The 16,343-nt window shown below is 33.8% G+C and overlaps 1 protein-coding gene across 4 annotated transcripts in view; it reads left to right on the forward strand.

Moving 5' to 3' along the window:
* Positions 1 to 2,062, forward strand: part of LOC143067478 (conserved oligomeric Golgi complex subunit 3-like) — a 37,463-nt gene extending 35,401 nt beyond the window's left edge. For all 4 annotated transcript variants that reach the window (XM_076240780.1, XM_076240781.1, XM_076240782.1 and 1 more), the window contains one exon: positions 1,980 to 2,062. The gene's annotated coding sequence lies outside the window, so the exon portion shown is untranslated. The remainder of the gene's footprint in view (positions 1 to 1,979) is intronic.
* Positions 2,063 to 16,343: the final 14,281 nt, after the last annotated feature.

Here is a 16,343-nt window from a genome sequence, read left to right on the forward strand (position 1 = left end):
CATGACGCCCATAGTTCTTTCTACCATCATCACCTTATTCCTTGATATTGCTGTAAACATCGATGGTTCACACCCAAACAAAATGGGAGTAATGAACCTTCAGAGCTTCTCCGTGTTATACACTTGTGAAATATATAGACGAAATTTCTGTATTGAAATGAATCTACATCTCACAAACAGGATTTTCAAATAACGATTTTGAGTAATCACCTTACAAACCAATATAAACGTATGGCAAGATATAACCATGAAGGAATTTAGTTTTTGTCAGAACTCATCACTATATCATAAACGTATACGTATATATATGCATACAGTTTCAAATATCAAGAACAAGCGTTCGATGTCGATAGTCTGTTCTCTAACTGTTCAGAGTTAGACATGTCACTTGTTCATTCTTGGAAGCCTTCATATTCCCCGTCTAACGATGGGAACTCTTTCTGATTGTGTTGACTATAAATGCTTGTATGGTAATTCTGTCGTTTATCTGTACAAGCGGTTGCATTTCCTCTCCTTTCCCAACAAACAAACGAACGAAACGCAACTAGTCTGATTTCTCTGGAGCTCATCCTCAATGGCTCTTATACGTCAGGAAACTTACATGTATACTAATAATGATTGTTTCATGAACAACGATGTATGAACGAACTATTATAAATTCGTCAATATCTGTAATGCATGACTAAAGTATAACTTTTATTACAACTACTGTATTACTTATTTGGATTAATGACGGCTATCATGTTCAACATTGCACAACTATTATCATAGAATTTTAAAAAAAATCCTCAAAAATCCTCAAAAGATATAATGCCTTAGCTTAGATAATTAGTATTCTTTTCACAAAAAGTTCGTGTAAATGATTGTCAAATGAATTTAATTATGTAAGAATAAAATGTTAAAAAGAAACTAAAAAAAAATTATGCATGTTGTATGTTGTATTTTTTTGTCAATTAAAAACTTTAAAATTGCAATAGTTTTATTAGCATTTAAACACAGCCAGATTTGAATACAAGTCTATAAGAAATTCCGGTAAAGTCAATGATATCAAACAGATGTACAATGGTATATCAAATTGGGTAATATTGCATTTAGTTTTTATTAAAGATTAAAACTACTATTTTTTGCTTCATATTTGAATCTTTACGCCAATTGCCGATAAGAAAGTAATCAAAAATTGTTTCCTTTTATTTTTATACACTTTCGGAATTACGAATCTGAATTTTATTTTCAATTAATTTACACAATTTAATTATTGTATCTTTATTCTCATCGTGTATTTAATCTTAGTGTATTAACATCATGACAGCATATACTCTAATCCTTTCTATTTATCCTTTCCAAATAACAACATTTATACCTGTGTACGCTTGAACTCACACCTGCGGCTAAATAGCTACAAGGTAAACGAATTGACCTCAAGCCGAGAAATATACAGTGACCTTTACAAAATAATATACACACTCTGCTCACACATTAGTTGCATTGAAATGATTATCAAAACAATAACGGTAAATAGAACTGAAATATTTTCAGTTCACTTCAATATCAGTAAAAATGTTCAATAAATAGTTTATGAAAAAAATCTCAACAATAATTAATTAAATTTATTCAAAAACATTTACTAGAGATAATTTTATAGGAGTTTAATTCAATCAATACAAAACGGTATATATATGCATATTCACTTTCGTTCATTCTTATATTGTGGTTTATAACTTCGACCATTCGTCAGCTGTGCGCTTTTAATTACGTATATTGTCGATAAGCTATAAGAGTTAAACAGATTTTATTTTTTCCCAGAATTCAATAAATCGGGCTAATACGTCACGACCCACTCGAGAATTCAACCAAAAAAGTTACAAATACTTGATTTTCTCCGTTATTAGAAGGAATATAAATTTAAAACTTTGCAAATGTGTTTTTTATGTTAAGATGAACATAATTAGATGATAAGTAAAAAATCGCGGAATTTCCCTTTAATAGTAAGGTTTATTATGAGATATTTCTTTGTTATCTAAATCATGAATAAAATAATATGATAAAATTATATTGATAACATTATTGTTGTTCATTACTAGTCAGGGTTTGATTAACAAACAGAATATTGCAAAAATGACATTTTGTTACAGACCTGTTCCTCTGATATCATCTGACAGACCCAGTTTTCCTGATTCATTTATCATCATTAGGTTTGCATGATTAGATCCGTTTTTTTAGTCCGCTACAGACTAAGTGGAAAGGGACATTAGGTCTGCCCCCGTCTGTCTGTTTGTCAGTCCTGCAAATCAGTTTTCCGCACGTTATTGCTAAATGCTTGAGGATTTGGATTTTATCTTTAGTGTATTGTTTTATCATGGCAAGTTATAGATTAAGTTCAAAATTTGTTCTTGTCTGATGATTTTTTGTAGAGTTATGGTCCTTTAACTCAGTTTTCCACTCTTTTGTCATGCTTGAAGATATTGATTTGATAATTTATATATAGTTTTATCATAATAAGTTGTAGATCAAGGATGAATTTTGTTCTGGTCTGATTATTTTGTACAGAGGAATTCACTTAAATACCGGTACTCATTTTTTTCGTCATGTACCGTAAGCAAACTATAGATTGAATAACATGAATGCTACCTACATGTGAGTAAACTTCAGACTGAGCAAAATGAATGCCACTAATTTCTAAGTAAACTACAGATTCAGCAACATGAGTGCCACAAACATCTGAGTAAACTACAGATTCAGCAACATGAATGCCACAAACATCTGAGTAAACTACAGATTGAGAAGAATGCCACACACATCTGTGTAAACTACAGATTGAGCAGCATGAATGTCACAAACATCTGAGTAAACTACAGATTGAGCAGCATAAATGCCACACACATCTGAGTAAACAACAGATTGAGCAGCATGAATGTCACAAACATCTGAGTAAACTACAGATTGAGCAGCATGAATGCCACAAACATCTGAGTAAACTACAGATTGAGCAGCATGAATGCCACAAACATCTGAATAAACTACAGATTGAGCAGCATGAATGCCACAAACATCTGAGTAAACTACAGATCGAGCAGCATGAATGCCACAAGTTTTTTTTGCCTTTTATATCTGAGTCAACTATAGATTGATCAAAATGAATGCCACTTATTTCTGAGTAAACTTCACATTGAGCAACATAAATGCCACTAATTACTGAATTAACTACTGATTGAGCAACATGAGTGCCACTGATACATGTATCTTAGGTAAACTATAGATTGAATAACCCGAATGTTACCTACATCTGAGTAAACTACAGATTGAGCAAAATGAATGCCACTAATTTCTAAAAAAACTAAAGATTGGTCAAAATGAATGCCACTGCTTTTAAGTAAACTATTATAGATTGAGTAACACGAAAACCACATACATCTTAATACACTACAGTCAGTGACTACAGTCTGGGCAACATGAATGCCACTTATATCCGAGTAAACTACAGATTGAACAACGTGGATGCCATTATATCTGAGTAAGACCTCTGGTTCTCTGGACGGGTCAGCAGTTCCTGCTCCACTAATGACAAGTCACAGTCTCGCCCTTGATAAAACTCATCGAAGAGTCATATATTGTGATATGACATCAAACTAGTGATAAAAGTGCATAAAATACATTATTTTCCACCTGACAGGTTTTCTGTGGACATATTAGGTTTCACTTCTTCTTTAGTTACGGAATACCATCAACTTTTTGAGGATTACTTTCCGGCGCATGCCTGTATGAGGTCGCTTTATTTTAATTTTTTTTTTTTTTTTTTATTACTTTTATTTATTTATGAAATGTACAATTTTTTAAGTTTCAATTTTTACATTTTTTATTTATATTTTTTTTTAACTATAAGATAAAAACAATAAGCACATTTAGTTCAGATGAGAGTATGTTTTAAGGAGCACCTCATGAGTGAGTGCATCCTTAAAGTTGTCTGTAGAGGTTTGGTTTGAGATATCAGGTGGTAATTTGTTCCAATCTTTGATTGTTTGGCTGAAAAAAGAAAATTTAAAGGTGTCTTTATTACACTGAAGTTGTCTGTATGTCTGTTGATGGGTAGTTCTTGTTCTAGACTGGCTTTTTATGAGTATATCTTGCGATGGTATTGCAATTTCATTGTTGATGACTTTGTGCAACATTTGGAGTCTGGTTTTAGTCTGCGTTCTTGTAAGGATTGCCATTTTAGATGTTCTATCATTTCAGATACACTGCTGGTATTGTGATATCTGTTGCAAGTTTATCTTGCAGCTCTTCTTTGTACTTGTTCCAATTTATATATATTTTCTGAGGTGTATGGATCCCAAACTGTACAGCAGTATTCTAGTTTTGGTCTGACTATTGTTTGGTAGGCTCTTTCCCTAACTAATTTAGAATTTATTTTTAGATTACGTCTGATGAATGCTAATGATTGGTTTGCTTTTGCTGCTGATTGTTGAATATGTTTGTTCCATTTGAGGTCTGAAGAAAGTGTAATGCCTAAATATTTTGCAGATTGAACTTGTTCTAAGATATGACCATGCATGTTGTAATAAAAATGTATTTGTTATTTCTTTGTTGATACTCTAAGGATGTTACATTTGTCCGGGTGGAAAGACATGAGCCAGTCTTTCTCCCATTTTATAGCTGCTTCTATGTCTTCTTGAAGCTTTATGCAATCATTTTGGCAGGTTATAGGCCGATAGATTATGCTGTCGTCTGCAAAGAGTCTTATTTGGCTGTGTTTTAGATAGTCTGGTAGGTCGTTTATATATATGAGAAAGAGTATTGGACCTAGTACAGTCCCCTGAGGAACACCTGATGTTACTGGAATTATGTTAGAAGTTGTGTTTTCGAGGAGTACTGTTTGGGTACTATTGGAGAGGAATGAATCGATCCAATGAATTGCTTGATCAGAGATGCCATAGTGTTTTAATTTGTAAAGTAGGCGTTTATGTGGCACTTTATCAAACGCTTTCGCAAAGTCCATGATTACTAGGTCAGTTTGAATATTTTTGTCGTTGTTTTGAGCAAGTTGGTGTACAAGAGAAATTACTTGTGATTCACATGATCTTTTAGATCTGAAGCCATGTTGTAGTTCATACAATATTTTGTTTGTTTCTAGGTGTTTCATCATGTTACTTGCTAATATATGTTCTAATAATTTACATGAGATGCAGGTAAGTGATATTGGTCTGTAATTTCCAGGATGATGTTTGTCTCCTTTTCTAAATACTGGTGTAACGTTAGCATGGTTCCAGTCTGAAGGTACTTTGCCTGTCTCAAGAGATTTGTTGAAGATGATAGTAAGAATGTATGAAGTTATTTCAATGTTTTCTTTAAGTATTTTGCCAGCGATAGTATCTGGTCCTGTAGCTTTGTTAGTGTTTATATTTTTTATTAGTTTATATACTCCTTCTCTACTGATGTTTATTTTTTTCCATTATAGGGTGTGAACTAGGTTCTTTCGTTGGTATTTCTATATTTTTTTCAGATGTGAAAGCTGATTGGAATTGCTTATTAAGGATGTTTGCTTTCTCAGAGGGGTTTGTATGAAGGGTACCTTCACTTCGTAATGGTGCAATGCCGGTGTTCTCATTTCTTTGGCTTTTAATATACGCTTCTTTTGAGTTCATGCCATAACCATGGTTTTGTTTGTTTTATATTGTATCTTCCTAATTGATCTATGAGGTTTGAACATAACTACTGTTATCTTATGTTCAAAATTGCCTATCTTATACAACTGAAAATTAACACTACAGCGCATTTCTAACATTAAACATCGCAGTCTCCTATCTTCCATTTTGGTTTAGACGTCACTATGAAAAGGTCTGTTCAATGTCATTTTAAAACACTTTCGCTATCTGGCCAAACATGTATAACGGATGCAACCTTTAAAGGTTAAATCAATCGATATATTTCACACCAGTGTAACTCTGGCACATCTTTCAACAATTGTCCAATAACCCATAACACTGGAGAAGCGTCTTATTCTCTGGTTGGTACACATAGAGCCGAGCTTCTTTCTTCAAAAACAATAGTTGTGTTCACATTGTGATCAAATGTTTATTAATACGACCAAACAATACTTTCCATCTTTATAAACTTTACAAGAAGGAGAATATGACCAATCTAAAATATATTCTTATCCAACTACAATCTTTCCAAAAGTAGGCTCCTTGCATCAATGTAAGAAAAAATAACACTTTATAAATTTCTGCTATCAGAGCACATTTCTGGATTTATTTTCATTAGGAATGTTCCAATCCAATTATAAGAAAGCCAATAGTATGTATATGCTTATAATATGCAGATCCATCTACAGTCAACTTTGCCCGAGGGAGTTGCAAATTCAGTTTGGTGCATGATTTTTGCAGTATTGATGTTATATGTTCACATAGAAACACTACTAAATTCCAAAATATAATGTATGAACAATTAAAATAATGTTTTGTTTATAAATTTAGTGGAGTGTTGTTGGTAGGTATACTTTTGAATTCGTCTTCTGTTGATGCTTTAACAGCCTCGGCTTATTACTTGAGGCGGCGTTCCACAGTCTTCAAGAAATGAACGACTATTAGATAAAGGCAACAGTAGTATACCGCTGTTCAGTTGTCATAATTCGATTAAGCAAAAACAAAATCTGTGTAACAAATTAAAAATCAGGACACATTAACTAGAGAGGAAAACATTGCAAGATCACTCAGCACAGAGAAATACATAAATAACGGAATAACAACGGACACCTGTCCTGCTGAATTTACTACAGCACACCAGGACACAACAAACGAAATAGAGCACTGAATCCTAAAATACGGAGAGTTCGTAAATCGCCTTTCCTCCAATGAAGACTATTCAACGCATTGAACATGAATGAGACTCTGCATATGGTATTGTAGTCGCCAATTACAAATCTATCTGCCTTGCATTATACGCTGTCTACATTTCTGAGGTGTGCTCCATGTTGGACTTACTAAAGTCGCGTAACTTTTTGACTTGATCATTCTTGGACATAAGCTGCAATTTCTTTAGTAAAGCATGACTTATCGTGGCATTTGTGTCCATGCATACTACATCCCTTCGTATTGGGTTGCATTTGTTTTTTGCCATCAAAACCTCAACTTATTTGTGTTAAGCGGTATGAGCTGTTTTATCCCTTCTGTTGAAAAGCTGTGTTTATCTTCTGGATTTTGAGTATTCGGTACAGTAAACAATCATCTGTAAAAACCTGGACTTGAATGTGAATAGCTTAGGAAGGTCATGTATGTATATCAAGAAGATTATGGGACTCATGACTGCTCCTTGATGTATTACGATAGTATTTTTTCGTCAAATATTGATGCTTTCTCTCCAGCAAGTAATACCTTTTCTTTCAGATAGAATGATAGATATTAGTTAAAGAAGCCTCTAAATATGTCAATGGCATCTGCTGATAAGACTTTGGTGATTTGGCTTTACCAAAACCTGCCCATCTGTCGCAATTTATCAAGTCCATCTGCTAGGCCTCTGCTAGGTCTTTGATCACTCGTATTAGCAGTCCCGCACAGTAGCTTTCCTTTCTAAATCCATATTGAAATTCGGGTAAAACGTTGTTGTCTTTCAGATGCTGCTTTTGGTGTTACTTTTAATACATAAACACTACCACAATGAATGTCAATATTGTTTGTAAAAAAAACTTATGTGTTCAAATGTTTAAAGACTTTACAGAGTTGACAGTGGATAACGTAATATCGGTTCACTTGTAACTGTTCATTTCTAAGCAAAGCGCATGTACATGTATTTATATAATTTCAATACAACAGTTTTCAATACAGCTTGGTAGGTAAATTACTAATTCGATATAACAAACTGCATGTGAAAATAGCTTTTTTATAAGGCAGCTTTTAAAAAGATTATAGTTTTTTTTTTTCGTAAATGTTTTTAAGTCTATCATTTAAACGGAAAATAAGTTTCATCTACGATGTCTCCATTCTGACACCAAATTTCGGCTCGGCATAGGGATTTTAAGGTATAAGAACTTATTCTGAGCCTTATTAACATGATTAAGGAACGTACATGTCCCTCATGATGCTGTTCATAAGTAATAGATGTCAATGACCAGGATTTTAGTTGCATACCCTCTACCTACCCTCTCGTTGAATAGTAGTGTAACGCGTGTCTTTTCTCATTGGGTGTGTGTTCTGCCTTTGTAATAGCTTGTACATATAAACAAGAGTGCACACGCTGAAATGTCTCGCCTTCTATACTAATCATTGATATTATGTTGATAGTCCTAAGTATAAAGCTAAGCTTTAATACAACTGTCACATAAACTTAACATTAACCAAGATAACTAAACAAAGACCAATGAACCTTGAAAATGAGGTCAAGGTCAGATGAACCATGCCAGGCAGACATGTACAGCTAACAATGCTTCTATACGACATATATAGTTGACCTATTACTTATAGTTTAAGAAAAATAGACCAAAACACAAAAACTTAACAGTGTGCAATGAACCGTGAAAATGAGGTCATGGTCAAATAAAACCTGCGGGACTGACATAAAGATCATAAAATATTTCCATACACCAAATATAGATGACCTATGGCATATAGTATTAGATAAAAAGACTAAAACTCAAAAACTTAACTTTGACCACTGAACCATGAAAATGAGGTCAAGGTCACATGACATCTGCCCGCTAGATAGGTACACCTTACAATCATTCCATACAACAAATATAGTAGACCTATTGCATATAGTATGAGAAAAACAGACCAAAACACAAAAATTTAACTATAACCACTGAACCATGAAAATGAGGTCAAGGTCAGATGACACCTGCCAGTTGGACATGTACACCTTACAGTCCTTCCATACACCGAATATACTAGCCCTATTGCTTGTAGTATCTGAGATATGGACTTGACCACCAAAACTTAACCTTGTTCACTGATCCATGAAATGAGGTCGAGGTCAAGTGAAAACTGTCTGACAGACATAAGGACCTTTCAAGGTACGCACATATCAAATATAGTTATCCTATTACTTATAATAAGAGAGAATTCAACATTACAAAAAATCTGAACTTTTTTTTCCAGTGGTCACTGAACCATGAAAATGAGGTCAAGGACATTGGACATGTGACTGACGGAAACTTCGTAACATGAGGCATCTATATACAAAGTATGAAGCATCCAGGTCTTCCATCTTCTAAAATATAAAGCTTTTAAGAAGTTAGCTAACACCGCCGCCGCCGCCGCCGCCGCCGGATCACTATCCATATGTCGAGCTTTCTGCAACAAAAGTTGCAGGTTCGCAAAAACCGTCGAATCTTTTCAAAATTATATAATTAAGATGACCAGCAGAAGTTAACCGATGTTTAAATCTAGTTAATTGATTTAGAAGAGACATAACAAGGTAAGAAACAAAATTGAGTGAATCGAATTAATTCGAAAAGGAGCGAGAGTGCATGGGTTCGTCGACCAGATAAACGCCTCCTGTTATATGAAAATAAGAAGATGCAGTGTGATTGACAATGGCAACTCTTTACATGAGACCAAATGACCCAGACATTTAGGATAATTTCGAACTATAGGTCACCGCACTACCTTCATCTATGAGCAAATCTCGTACCGCATAGTAGATATAAAAGGCCCCGAAATGACAAATGTTAAATAATTCAAACGAGAAAACTAATGGAGTAATTTATGTTCAAGTTAATGAGCGAACAACAAATATGTTACACAGCAACAAACGACAACCACTGAATTACAAGGTCTTGTCTTGGGACATGCCCATACATAATGTGGCGGGGTTAAACTAGTTTGAAGGCGCCAACGCTCCCCTATACTGGAACAGTGGTGTAACAGTTCAACATATGAACAATACAAATCAGTTGAAACAGGCTTTACTCATCAGATAGATACAAATAGAAATACATCTAACAAAAATACAGGGATTGAGTGAAGGTGGTAGGGTACTTATAGGTCTCCACAACAAAAAGAAACTTCTCGCATTTATTAACAGATAGTTTGAAGCTAATAACAAGTTTCAAATAAATCATGCAGCTAAGTCTAAAATATCAATCAGTACACATCTAACATCCAATGGATTTAGTGTAATGGTCAGAGAAAAACATGACCTTGTACATTGCAAAGATACGGGTATCGACAGATAGTTGAGTCATGAATGTGCTTATGTATATCAAAATAATATTTAGTTTGATTTTTATTTACCGATAACAAAATCAATAGTTATGCCAAAAATTTAAATATTTAAAGAAATGGTAACCTTTTAGAATTCAAATGTACATTTATTTATAGGAGCGATAAGTATCGTTCTAAATTCCCTGCTATAATGGGAGGTGATACATGCAATGCAAATTCACACTCAGTCAAATGTCAACTGGGCAAGCGCGAGGACCCAATCGGTAAAATAACAGATCTAAAAAGATCTAAAACCGCGAAAACATATGTAAATCATTACAATCTTTGTACTTAGAACACAAATTTATCAAAACATCTACGCTAATGTGATTTTTTTTCTTCACTTTCGGTCTATGTGGTTGTCGTTTTGCAGCTTCCATTAAGTTCACAACGAAAAAAATTGTTGTCAGATCTTGAATTCCTTGAATATCATGCACCCATTTGATCCCGTAAACTATGGAACGCCATGACTGCCTTATGTTAATGATCACCATTATATGCAGTGCTCACAACATTATATGCAGTGCTCACAACATTATATGAAGTGCTCACAACATTATACGTTTTTTGTTGATGAAGGTGATGATCGGTGATGGTGATGATGATGTTTGATGTATGATGAGATTGATGTATGATGAGATGGTAGTGGTTCAGATTCGGTAAACTTCGGGCTTATTTTAGCGGAAAATTACCGAATCCATAATTGGTAATGCCCAGCAAACAAATTTAAACGGTTATTAAAGTCATGTTATCATTAAGGCAGTATACAATATTTAAAACTGATTGAAATAAGGAAATTAAGAAGTATGATCAATTTACCACTTTATTCCACACCAGTGCAATTTAAACTTATTTTGATTATCATTTTCGTCATATTCACAACTTAATATGTATATACTTTAGGTGTTTAGTAAATTTCTTCGCCGAACGCAGCTGGATACGACCGCAGAGGTCCAACCCTGAACCGTTGGGACAAAAATGGACACACTATTCACGCTTAAACAGGTCGGAATTTGGAATGTAATCAAATATTTGACACATAATAGGTTTCTGACACAGAATAACTGTAGTCAAAGAACTTAAAATTGATTATATAATATGAATTTATACTTATTTTTTTGGTTTTGCACTTCGCTGTTGCGAATTGCCCCACCCCCTCCAAAAATTAAAAAAAAAAACACCCCTTTTTTTTGTTGATTTTGTGCAATACACTATGCTGTTGCATATTGACCCTAACCCGAAAAAGAAAAGAAAAATGTATCCCCCACTTTTTTTGCAAAAAAAAAATATATGAAGAAATTTTCTTTTTAATTTCTGAAATCTGATATTAAAAAAATTTTCTTCACACATAATTTTAAAGCATTGTAAGGGAGGTAATCAAACATGTTTGGATTACCTCAATATATTTGGATTATCTTCCTTACACTGGTTTCAAATTGTCTTAATTGGCCATTAACCAAGAAACCCTTGTTTCCCCCTCTTTTTGCCTATAATTCCTAAACGTTTTGAGCCATAACACCTCCCCCTCCACCCACCTTTCTAAGCAAATCATAACCATCCCTTTGTGGTATGGAAACTTGTGGTATAATTTCAGAGAGATTTATACACTTAAGGACTGAAAACTACAAAAATGTTTATCTGGACCCCCTTTTTGGCCCCTTATTCCTAAACAGTTGAGACCATAACCCCCAAATCAATCCCAAACTTTCTTTAGTGGTTATAAACCTTGTGTTAAAGTTTAATTGATTTCTATTTACTTATACAAAAGTTGTTATCCGAAATCATCTGTCTTCGGCGAAGCCGACGACGTGATAGCAATATACGACAATGTTTTTAAATTGTTTTGCAGTCGTATTTAAAAAACATATAGATTTATACACATATATAATTGTGCATTTCTGATCATTTAACTCTAAATAAATATCTTCAGATTACTCGGGACTGCAATTAAGATATGTTATGACCCAGTATTTTTTCAAGGAGAACCAAATATCTGTCAGAAAAATACTGTTCATTGCATTTTTTAATTTTTTTTTATTAATGTTGGTCAGCGATGTTATTCGAAATAGAATTTTACTTAAACATTTACGATTTTCAATCTTATTTTAAAAAGGCATGGCATAGCAATGTTTAGTGCCAAATAACTAGTTTGTGAATTTAAATCTTTTTAAGTATATAATTCGGACTATGCTATACATAAAAGTCAAATAAGTTTCTAAAATTTTCCAATTTTTACCCCGTGAGTGATCCATATACAGGAGAAGAAGCTCCACAGAAACAATCAAGATCCATCGTCAAAAGTAACTTTCCAGATAACGAAAAATATTCAGATATGAAATTTTCAACCTCTTACATTGATCCTAACATGGGATATGGAAAAAAAATTGTTAGCAAAAATAACAGAAATCCCCAGACTATAAACAAGCTTGTATGTGAGAAGAATTAGAACGCCAATAACAACAACGAGAAGAATTCACAGTAAAACAATACTAGTAGTTCTCCATTATATTATTATATTACAATTATATATTGACATAATAACGAGTATCGTTTTTTTTTGTGCTTCTGTAACAAACATTTTGTGTGGACCTTCAATAAAATCAAAGAAGTGCTCAGTAACAAATAGCATTCCTCTTTTATGTGTTGTTGCAATCATTTGGACCTTAACACAAATTTGAATCTTTTTTCAAGGTCCATTGTTATCAAAGAAGTGCGATCTAAAAGATATCATTCTTCTATGACTTGTAGTTGATTAGATTTTGTATCTTAATGTATCTTAACCAGAATTAATTTAGGTCAAGATGACTCTTTTTTCATGGACAATCGTTAATATCCAATAATAGTAAATCATTTTTTTTTTACTCACAGTTTGTTTCAATCTTTACCTAAATGAAAAACTTAGATGCATGATTTTTTTTCTATTAGTTGTTAGTGGCTTTGAACTAGCTGTCAGTAACTGCGAGTACTCTCAGATCAGTACTTAGTGTCTTTTTGTTGTTGGGATATACAAGTACCCGGCCACGTCCACTCTGTTTTTTGTTAGATGTATTTATATTTGTATCCATCTGATGAGTTAAGCCTTTTTCAACTGATTTTCATAGTTCGTTCTTATGTTGTTCTGTTACACCACTGTCCCAGGTTAGAGGGAGGGTTGGGATCCCGCTAACATGTTAAAACCCACCACATTCTGTTTATATGTGTCTGTCCCAAGTCAGGAGGAGCCTGTATTTCAGTGGTTGTCGTTTGTTAATGTGTTACATGTTCGTTTTTCGTTCGTTTGTTTGTACATAAATTAGGCCGTTAGTTTTCTCGTTTGGAATGTTTTACGTTTATCATTTCGGGGCCTTCTATAGCTGACTATGCGGTATGGACTTAAGTCTTTGCTCATCGTTGCCGGAAGGCCGTACTGTGGCCTATAGTTGTTAATTTCTTTGTCATTTGGTCTCTTGTGGAAAGTTGTTTCATTGGCAAGCATACCTTTTTTTCATATATTAACCGTGCAGACTGACGAACAAACGTAGTAAACGTTTAATTCACCCCCACAAACTCAGTTTTCATAAGAGATGATAACTATCAATTAAACTGGGTCTTGAAAGGGTAAATTTTTCTTATGAAAGTTTATATCTCTATACAAGACTGCTGGTCGTATTAAGAAGACAAACTGCTTGGCGTGCTAAAAAGCTTGTAAAACAATTGGAATAATTGATGTAAAGTTATGTTAAACACCTACAATGAAATGCTTTAAACTGCATTTTCAATATCTGTTAGATACTTATTCATGTAAAAATGCAAAATTCTGAAAATCGATGCCAATAATGACTCTATCATGACATATATAAGCTAGCGTAATATGGCACTTAGTTGTTATAGAAAGCTGACTATTTTATTTTAAAGGTAATTAAGCTTTTTAAAACTGAGTACTGACTATAAAGTGGCACCTTGCTAAAGTTCTTCAGTAGGAAATGAACTCGAGGCATGTATCATACAAATTTTCCTTCGATATTTCATTAACTAAAATTTTCATTATTTAACTTACATTATGCCATGCGTATTTCTTACGATGAACATAACTAGTTCATTCATTCACCTCTTAGTTTCATCTTTTCCTCAGAATGAACTTCAAATAAATTAATAAAATTATATCTGTCCAATTGCAGACAATAGCAGGCGTTATTTTTTTTTTCCTGATATGTTTTCAATCGAATTGCCTTGATAACATGACTTCAACAACTGTTTCAATTTGTTTGCGGGGCACTATCAATTAAAACTGTATTCGGTAATTTCGATTTAAAAAACCCGAAGTTTACCGAATATGAACCACTACCATCTCATCATACATCAATCTCATCATACATCAATCTCATCATACATCAAACATCATCATCACCATCACCGATCATCACCTTCATCAACAAAAAAAAACGTATAATGTTGTGAGCACTTCATATATAATGTTGTGAGCACTTTATATAATGTCGTGAGCACTTCATATAATGTTGTGACCACTGCATATAATGTTTGGACCACTGCGTATAATTTTGTGAGCACTGCATATAGTTTTGTGAGCACTTCATATAATGTTGTGAGCACTTCATATAATGTTGTGAGCACTGCATATAATGTTGTGAGCACTGCATAAAATGTCGTGAGCACTGCATATAATGTTGTGAGCACTTCATATAATGTCGTGAGCACTTCATATAATGTTGTGACCACTGCATATAATGTTTGGACCACTGCGTATAATGTTGTGAGCACTGCATATAATGTTGTGACCACTGCATATAATGTTTGGACCACTGCATATAATGTTGTGAGCACTGCATATAATTTTGTGAGCACTGCATATAATGTTGTGAGCACTGCATATAATGTTGTGAGCACGGCATGTAATACTGATCATTAACATAAGGCAGTCATGGCGTTCCATAGTAAACGGCTGACTGCACTACACTTTGAGACGCGCCTTTATCCAGTAAATGAGTCAAGTATAACGCAACGTGAATTGGAGAAGCGGGAACATATTTTCCTCCTTCTTTAGATATAAACTGTTCCCAACGTTTAAAAGAATAAAAATATTTACTATTGGTGTTGCTACTATGTGAATGTAACAAAAATTCTTCCATGATTTTTCAAACCAAGTTGAGTGAAACTTTCTGAATAGTACATTTGAACCCGATCCCTAAAAAACAAATAAAACAATAAATATCTAAAATCTAATTTTAAGTGCCAACATCTGTCTTTCCGAATAATCCGCTCCTCCTTCCTTTCATAACTATACTTGATGACAACAGTCTGCTGTCTCCTACAAAACTCGCAATTGTTTTGCGATCCTTCATTACCAACGTTTAAAATTGGCCAAAAAGGAGCCAACCTCTAGTAAGGAACAATTGGTGTAACGATAGATTTTTCTTGTTTTGTTTTTTTAAATACATTTGGAAACAAGTGACGGTGGTGGTACATTCCCATTATTTCGCTTTTCCAATTTTGATCGAAAGCATTAATACATGAAGTATTAGCTAGGGCACCAGCGATTAGAGTTGAATACCTGACATTTTGTATTATAACCTGACGCAAATCGGTCAACCGTATGAGGACCCCACAAATTATCTAGAACTAAATACACCTCTGTGTCTATTCCCCAGTCATCACAGTCTACACTTTTACTGATCAGATCAGCCTTAACGTTTTTGAAAATTGTGTCTTGGTACCTAAGTACTGCGGTAACAAAACAATAGTGTTGAGCTTACATACATTGACTATCTTGAAAGGGATTAATTGTAGATCACACTTTCTACTACCTTGCATAATAATGTAAACAAAATTTTGATTATCCGTATACCATTTAATAGTTTCACCTTTTTTCTAATAATGAAAACTAAACTCTTACTATATATACAGCTTCTAACTCTCTCCATACTCTTAAATATTTTACAATGCATTTTAAATAAAGATATTATTTTTATTATTCTTTTTTCTTTGCATTGCTGCACCAAAATCACCAGTTTGATGGTCGACTCTCCAGTATCAGGGAATACCACATTCATAACATTTCCCTGGGCGTTGAAATGAATTCCGAACATTATTTCTAGGTGCGTTTGGCGATTGAGAGGTACTGTAAGGGGTTGGTCTATGCTGTTTACTTTGTTT

This window comes from Mytilus galloprovincialis, chromosome 3, assembly GCF_965363235.1.
Source record: "Mytilus galloprovincialis chromosome 3, xbMytGall1.hap1.1, whole genome shotgun sequence".
Classification (NCBI taxonomy): Eukaryota; Metazoa; Mollusca; class Bivalvia; order Mytilida; family Mytilidae; genus Mytilus; species Mytilus galloprovincialis.